Source organism: Condylura cristata, unplaced genomic scaffold (genome assembly GCF_000260355.1).
Source record: "Condylura cristata isolate star-nosed mole 26May11 unplaced genomic scaffold, ConCri1.0 scaffold00021, whole genome shotgun sequence".
Lineage (NCBI taxonomy): Eukaryota > Metazoa > Chordata > Mammalia > Eulipotyphla > Talpidae > Condylura > Condylura cristata.
In genome coordinates, this window is record NW_004567122.1 from 21,722,971 (window position 1) to 21,730,924 (window position 7,954).

The 7,954-nt window shown below is 38.0% G+C and overlaps 1 pseudogene; it reads right to left on the reverse strand.

The window, feature by feature from the left end:
• Positions 1–7,214: 7,214 nt before the first annotated feature.
• LOC101619464 overlaps positions 7,215–7,954 on the reverse strand; it is a 1,535-nt pseudogene continuing 795 nt past the window's right edge.

The following is a 7,954-nucleotide window of genomic DNA, read 5'->3' on the forward strand; positions in this document are numbered from 1 at the left end:
GGTATTTTTCTACCTGTTGTGTAGTGACTGGAATGAGTTGTTTTGGATTTCGTAGTATTTTCAACTAGTGAAAGAAATGAAACTGCTGTAGTATTTCATTTCATTTCAGAGTAGATCTCTCTGATTAGTTTTTATGTTTTTCAGCATATATTCCCTATCTGTTAATCCATTAAGACTGTATTTTCCTGTAATGATTTGAATGTGTTTTCCGTTAGCAGTTTAGACATACTTCTTTAGAGCACTGAATGTATTTTCCCTTATTCCTCTGAAAATCTCTGTAATACTTGTATTTATTTTCTTCTTGCTAATGTTTTAGTTTTTGTCACTTTGTCCTTATAGAAAGCATTTAAATTGCTAATTTTTAAAAGGTTTATTTATTTATGCATACAGAACTGGGGTACAAGCCGGAGGTGCAGGGGCAGTAAGAGGATTCACCAGAAACAGAATAGGGAGCAGAATAGGCAGATTGATGAAGTACACTCCTGAGGGGTGTAGATGGCAAGATGGCAGGTCAGGAAAGGTCTGCCATGCTTATGGGTCACTTCTGGGGGGGTAGGGGGGGTCAAATTCACACTGAAGCGGGTATGGTTAGCTTGCAGTGCTGCGTCCTAAATTGTGCTAGCAGGGAGGGCACCTAAATGACTAGCTTAGACTTCTGTAGATTTGATTTTATGTTTTTTTTTTTTTTTTTAGAATTCTTGGGAAGCCCAGACTATTTCTCAGGCTTCTCTGACTTGTATTATTTCTTCCTTGTAAGTCTTTCAGAATTTGGTTTTAACTTAAGTGTAGGCTTAACGTAGACCTAACCTTAGGACTTGCTCCGTACTTTAAAAGTTGTGTTTTGATCTGTGCTGAGTCCATATGATATTGAGGTATAAAGGAAATGTTAATAAAATCTTTCTCCTATTTTCTTTGCAGTATAAAAAAAAAGAAAAAAGAAGGGAATGAAAAAAAATGCTAGTAATTTTCTTAGGTAATGTGTAGTAGTTTGGGTAAAAAGGATTCGGTGGTAGCTTCTGGAACAAGGGCCTATATAGGATAGCTAACCTTTATTAGTAGTAAATGATAATTTTTTTTTAGTAAATGATACTTAACTTAGTCTTTTCTGCTTATTTTAACCTTGGGAATTTAGAATTAACACCCTTGACCTTGAGTTGCATGTAGACACACCAAATATTTCAGCTTGGTGTTCCACATTGTTCTGGGTTTTATCCAAATAAACTCGCTGAACTTGCTGGCATATTGTTTCACATGGAATCTCCTGCCCACAATTTCACTTGGGAAGACCAAGTACCCTGGGATTGTGTGTGCAGCTGTCAGAATGCATGTAGGTGTCAGAATGTGCCGTCTGGATCACTTACACTTAACTATTAATACAGCTTTTTTAAGTTGGCTAAGGCAGAATTCTTCTTTGAATATTCAAGCCAATGTGCTTTCCTCTAAACATCTTCAAGTACCTACCTGACTTGACTTTTCTGGAAATATTTCCGTTGATGAATGAGAGCAAAGATTATTGTAGTCTTAACTCTTACACTCCAATAGTTCAGTTACCTTGTTTGCTGCTGTATTCACTTTGCTTACCTAGACCTTGAATCCATCTTCAGCTTTCAGGGTCTGAGGGGTGCTGAACTAGAATTTCCTCAGGTTTTTTTTTTTTTTTTTGGCCATTGGGCTTTACAATCTTCACACTTACACTTGATCTTGTCCTTCTCCTTATTGATTATTTGCCAAGGAAGAAACTCTGTCTTTATAATTTCTTCTGCAAAGCGTTAAATATAGCCAAGTGTTAAGATGTTAAAGATAGCCAATGAGGTTATATTTTACTTGATAATTCTTTTCATCCACCCTGTTTCAGTAATCTCTTCCACCTTCACTGCTATGATTTTCCCTTTTTTTTTTCTTTAAGATTTATTTATTCATACATAACTGGGGTATAGGCCAGAGATGCGGAGGATGAGAGGATTCACCAGGGACAGAGTGGGGAGCAGAACAGGCAGATCAATGAATGAAGTACACTGCTGAGGGGAGCAGCAGGCTTGTCAGGAGAGGTCTGACACACCATGTGGATCTCCTCCGGGGCAGGCAGGGATTGAACTCATGCGGAAGTGGCTTAAGCTTCTTAGTGCTGTGCTTTAACCCGCTGCGCCACCAGGGAGGGCCATCCATGATTTTCCTTTTAAAGGCTTTTATACATATATTGTTGATTGGTTTATTGCCACTTATATCCTAGCATTCACTCTGGAAATCTAACAATTCACTTTCCACAAAGAGTTTTTAATAGCATTGCACACAAAACAAGAAATATCCTCACTTGAAGTTTGAACTCTTCCTTTGCTTTAAGACAGAAATTATTTTTAGCTGAAAAGAATGAGGAGGTAGAAATAACCTTGAACAAAAAGCATAGCATTCTGAGAAGTTGGATTCTGTATTTAATTCTTTAATCATACAGTTTTAAGTTGCTGTAGTTTTCTCTACAAGTCGTTTCTTTAACTAGGTAAATTTTTCCACATTCCTTAATAATTTCTTAAACCATCTACCTGGTATGGAATTTATCTTTTTGAACACTGCTTTCTGAATTGCCTCCTGTTCTCTGACTGCACCCAAGTGACTGTATGAGGACATCTTGTACTATATTCATTCAAAGGTTCAAAATTAGGTTTCCTGGAAGTTTTAAAAAATACCAAATTACTTTACTGCAGTGTTAGGCAAAGGGAGAAAACTATCTAGGCTATCAGGTATCTTGTTCCCTGCAACATTTAAAGAAACATTTATACTTAATGTATGCTCTTTTGTGTGTGTGTGTGTTGAGGTTCCAACACAAAACAAATTAAAATCTGTTTCTATTTCTAGAGTGCTTATCATTAGGAGAATCCCAGCTATATGACCAGTGAGCAAATTGTATAAGCAGGAAATACTAGTATACCATTACCATTGTCAGTGGAAACATCTATTTCAGTTTACTAGTCAAAGTTTCTTGGGACAATAATTAGAGAATAAGTGGGGAGGCAGGGCAGTCAAGAAGTAGTTGGGGTGTTTTGGGATGAGCATTCAGCTCAAGAAAGTAAGGTTATTTGAAAACCTGGCTGGACGAGATCTTATATCTTTATAGGCTGGTGGATGAAATGGTAAATAGAGGCAGCAGGAAAGGTCAATGGTCCTACTTCATGGTAGGCCTTGTGAACCCTGGAAAGAAGTTTGCATGCTAGCCTAAGCCAGTGTGTGTTCAATTTTAATTCAAATCACATGGAGGTCTTATTACTATGCAGGTTTAGAATAGACCTTGCTTTTCTGTATTGTTTGAATTGAGCTTGCTTTAGCATAGAGCTTGCTCTCTGCATTGTTTCAGTTCCTAGATGTTGCTGATACTGCAGGTCTGTGAACCACACTAAATAGCAAGTTCCTAATGGAAGTGGTAAGAGTAGGGATTTCAAGTGAAGTATAATATTGGATCAATACTTGTGTTTTGAAAAGATAGCTTGATTTCAAAATAGAGAATTAACTAGAGAGGGGCTAGATGTAGAAGATGTCTTAACAGACTATTATAGTCATCTTAATGAGATATTGCAGGGATTTAAGATTCTAGATGGCACTGGAGATGGATATTCAAAGGTACTAAATAGATAAATCAAAGATAATTATAAAGTATAAAAGTGTTTCTTAGGGATAACTGGAGGTGAAAGTATCAAGATTAAACGATGATAACTGGATTTGGTCAAATGTGTTGCTACTTGACATGATGGAGAGGGTCTGTCAATGGAAGGATTTTAAAGCATGCCTGCATCTGTCCAAAGCTGATGTTAATACTATAAAATTAGAATTGCCTACCTGTCACCTCTAAATTAACATTCCCTCTGTATTTGGCATGACGATGGGGAAAAATGTTTATTTTTATTTGATGGCTCATGTAGAGATACATTTTTTTTAAATTATAATATTTGAGACAGTTAAAATTGATGGAGATTGGTGTGGCCCACCCAAGTACCTATATTCTAATTGAACATAGCCAGGTTTTAGGGTAGAGTGTACCTTGTGAATTGGTGATCTTATAATCAGTATGAAAAGTGTTTCCATGCTGTGGGATGCACAGCTTCCATGATCTCTTAGGTTGTAAGATCTGGATAGGGCCATTGTACATAGCTGGAAATGTACAACATAAGAGAGAATCAGGGAATTTTTAATGACAACTTAGAAGCATGTATTAATTTATTATGCAATAAATATGAACCACGAGCTGGCTAAGTCAACTCATAATCTGCTGCATCAGTCTCAAGTGGCCTATTGGACACTCCACTGTTGACCTCTGAAAAGACCTGTTTTCCCTGTGATGCTAAGTACTAGTGAGCCTGAGGATAAATAATGTGCAGCAGTATTCACAGAAGTTTGTATTCTTGCCCTTTATTTTACTAAGTCACACATGGTTTTATTCACTAAAGGACCAGAAGGACTGAACATTGGCCTTGCAAGTTAATGATGGGATAGAAAATAAGTCTGTAACACACATAATGACTTCACCTCCCACCCCCCCAGGTAACGCTATCCTAGCCAACCTTTAGGTCCTTCTAAAATAGCTTATTTTACACCCAGTGCTTTACAAATTAGTCTGATTTTCATCGTGATAATTCTAGGACATTAGACTTCAACATCTGGAGGCTGTTAGCTAATGCAGTCACATCAGGAATCTCTTAACAGTTTCTCTTGATTATCTTTCTGCTCTGACATTGTTCATTACTCTATGAGTATGTAAGGATAATGACAACTAGTTAAAAAAATTTCTTTCCTAAACCCAGTTATGACAACTTTTTTCTTTCTTTCCCTTTCTTTTGTGAGGTTAGCCTCTTTTTTGGGCCATTCTTTCATGGTACAGTGGGTAATTAATTGGAAGTATATCATTGTTGAATAAAAGATCTTTTCCTAATATTTCTGAAAATTCAGTTATTTTGAGTTTACCTTTCATAGATCAATTTCACGGACTCTCCAAAAGAGTATATGGAAAGGGTGTGTTCATATGTGAGGTTCTTACAGAATATCTAGTAATTGGAGTTTTCTAAAGGTTTTTTTTTTTTCCCCCACTCATCAAGTTTTAGGAGGGGTTTTGACCTGATAAGACCTACTGAAGCAACAACTATGGTTAGAGCCAGGATGAATTGTTTTTTGAAATCAGAGCTGCGTGGTTTTCCTCATCATGAGAACTACTTGGGGTGCTGATTAAACTGCTTTTCCTGATAACATCCAGAAATAATAGAATGAGAAGGTCCAGGGGAGAAACCAGTATTGTAGTCAGGCCTCTCAAGAGAAACAGAACCAAGTTAGACTCTGTGTGTGTGTGTGTGTGTGTGTGTGTGTGTGTGTGTGTGTGTAAGTGTGCTCCTGCACATAAAAGAATTGTATTATAAGAAATTTGGAAATTAGCTTATGTGATTATGGTATTAAATCTACAGTGTGCAATTTCTAACTTACAGAATGAGGTGAGCAGCTCAAGTCTGAAAACTTGAATGGAACCTGCTGCTGTTACAAATCCTCATCTGAGGACTTGAAGAAATAAGATGACATATACCAGTACAACCAGTGAGGCAGGAAAAGAGGAGAGTATTCTACCCTCCCTTTTGCCATCTTCACACCCTTAACACATTGGGTGATATCCAAACACATTGAGTAGGGTTATATACTAAGTGGTGCTTGAAAAACAACCAGTATTTTCCAACTTAATAGCTGCTTTCCAAGTACCAGGTAATGTGTTGATGTGCACAATCATTGGAACCACTTCTGAAACAGTGACTGCAGTTAGTCACCATCTGGTTTAGTTTACAGGGATCCACCATCATTCTTCATAATTTAATCTGTCTCTGCCAGATGGCAGAGTTGAGTGGGGATGTGGTAGGAATCATCATCCCTGCATTTTTTTTAGCCATCTTTGGTGTCACTAATCTCTACAAATCCTCCCAAGAGTATGGCATTTTGGCTTACTATTTTCCTAGGTAGAGAAGGCTCTAGTAGCTTTTCCTTTGTCTTTCCTTCCTTAACTGTATAGATCAGGAAGCCAGTGTGTGGATTCTGCTAGCTAAGTGTGGCTTTAAAAATTATGTACTCTGGATCTGGGGAAATAATCATAGAATGGGTTCCAGGACTCACTGTGAGAAGCACCTGAATTAAAACTCCACTGGTTACCTGAACTCCATAAGCGCCTCCTCTGACTGGTTGATGACAGTGACATTTTAGTTCTCTTGAAATTAGTTCAGTTCAGAGTAGTTCAAGAACCAGTAGTTCTTGAAAGGTCTGATTATTTTTTTTCTTTCACAGTAACCCAGGAAAGTGGCTGTAGGTTATTTTTTTGTAGGTTGGAAGAACGAATCTCTCAAAACCTATGATTCTCGTTGTCTCCATCATTTTAAAGCTTGTGTTGCATCTCCAGTTCACTCACTCTGAGCTTCGCTTTGGTCCATGTTGCAGCCAACCAATATTCCTCTTAAAGTCCTGTCTAGTTCATGCTGCACCGTAAGTGCAGAATTTCTGCCTAATGAACACATGTGTGATCGCGCTTGGTATCCCTTTACACATATCTTCCTTGGATTTCTAGCTGTATAAATTAAAAACCTGAATTATTAATGTAACACATCTCTTCATGGATCAAATACTGTATCTCATCTTTATGGTAAGTTGGGACTTCAGTCTATTGGGTTGTCAGAGAAATTGTGACATATTTTTCTATGCAAGAATGTGTCCTTACTTTTCCAACTACCCAGCAGTTACAAGTCTGGAAACTTGTAACTTTTTTTTAAAAAGCCATTTATTTAAAACAAACAAACAAAAAAAAAACCCAAAAACCGGTTTGTCAAATCACATACACCATACACAAGCAGTACACAACTACCACAGTGGCCCTGGAAGAGACACCAGTGGGGCATTCACCACACAGTACCTGAAAAATACAGCTAAAAAAGAGGAGTCTGTTCAGTACTTAATTTCAGATTCCTACTTGACTCCTACTGAATACGGCTTTAATAGTGAGTGGTAAAGTCCCAAGTATAATAGTTGATGCCTCAGGGCTCCATATAAAACAAAATGAAAACAAAAACCATTTTCCCCTCTGCACAATGGAAGCCTATTCTATTCTTTATTTCCTTTGTGAAACAGAAGCCAAGTTTCTCTTCTCAAATGGTTCGGCATTCCCAAAGTGTTGTGTGGTGACCTAGGTATTATGCTTCTTGCTTAAACATCTAATTTTCCTCACCTTCTGATTCAGAATCTTCCTCTGCATATTGTAACCACTCAACAAACTTCATTTGGTCAAGAAAAACACTTTTGCCTTTAGCAACATGTGCTTCTTTGTACCACTTCAATATTGCTTCTTCACTCAGCACATCAGCTTTATGAAAGAGAACCATGATCTTCTGAAAGGCTTTCACGAAATGGCTATCATCGTACCAGTATTCCTGCACCTTTTGGAGGAGGATCAGCTCTGACTGGCCTTGGGAACTGAGCACAGCCAGCAGGGGAGCATATTGCTTTCAGGTGCTTGAGAGCCTGCTCTGGAACCAGTTCTTCCTTCTTGTTCCATTCAACAGCATTCATTATACAGGTCCACAGAAGCCCAATCACTGCTGTTTGGAAGACAATTCCTCTTCATTTCTTCTTTAACATACAGTACCAACTCCTTGATTGGGTATTCCTGAGAAAGACGCTCCTGCAGCTCCTTCTGCAGTTCCTTCCTGGTGCCCAGCGACTGCTGGACTTGCAGAAAGTCAGACAGGTCTTTCAGACCTACATCAGTGAAGTAGTTAGCAAAAATGATCCCACATACTGTTAACTAGAAAGAGTTCCAGCAACCTTTTGTCTAAGTGTTTCTCGAAGAAAATAGAACAGAGTTGGTGTCTTTTTTTTTTTTAAGATTTATTTATTTATTCGTACAGAACTGGGGTACAGGCCAGAGATGCGGAGGGTGAGAGGATTCACAAGG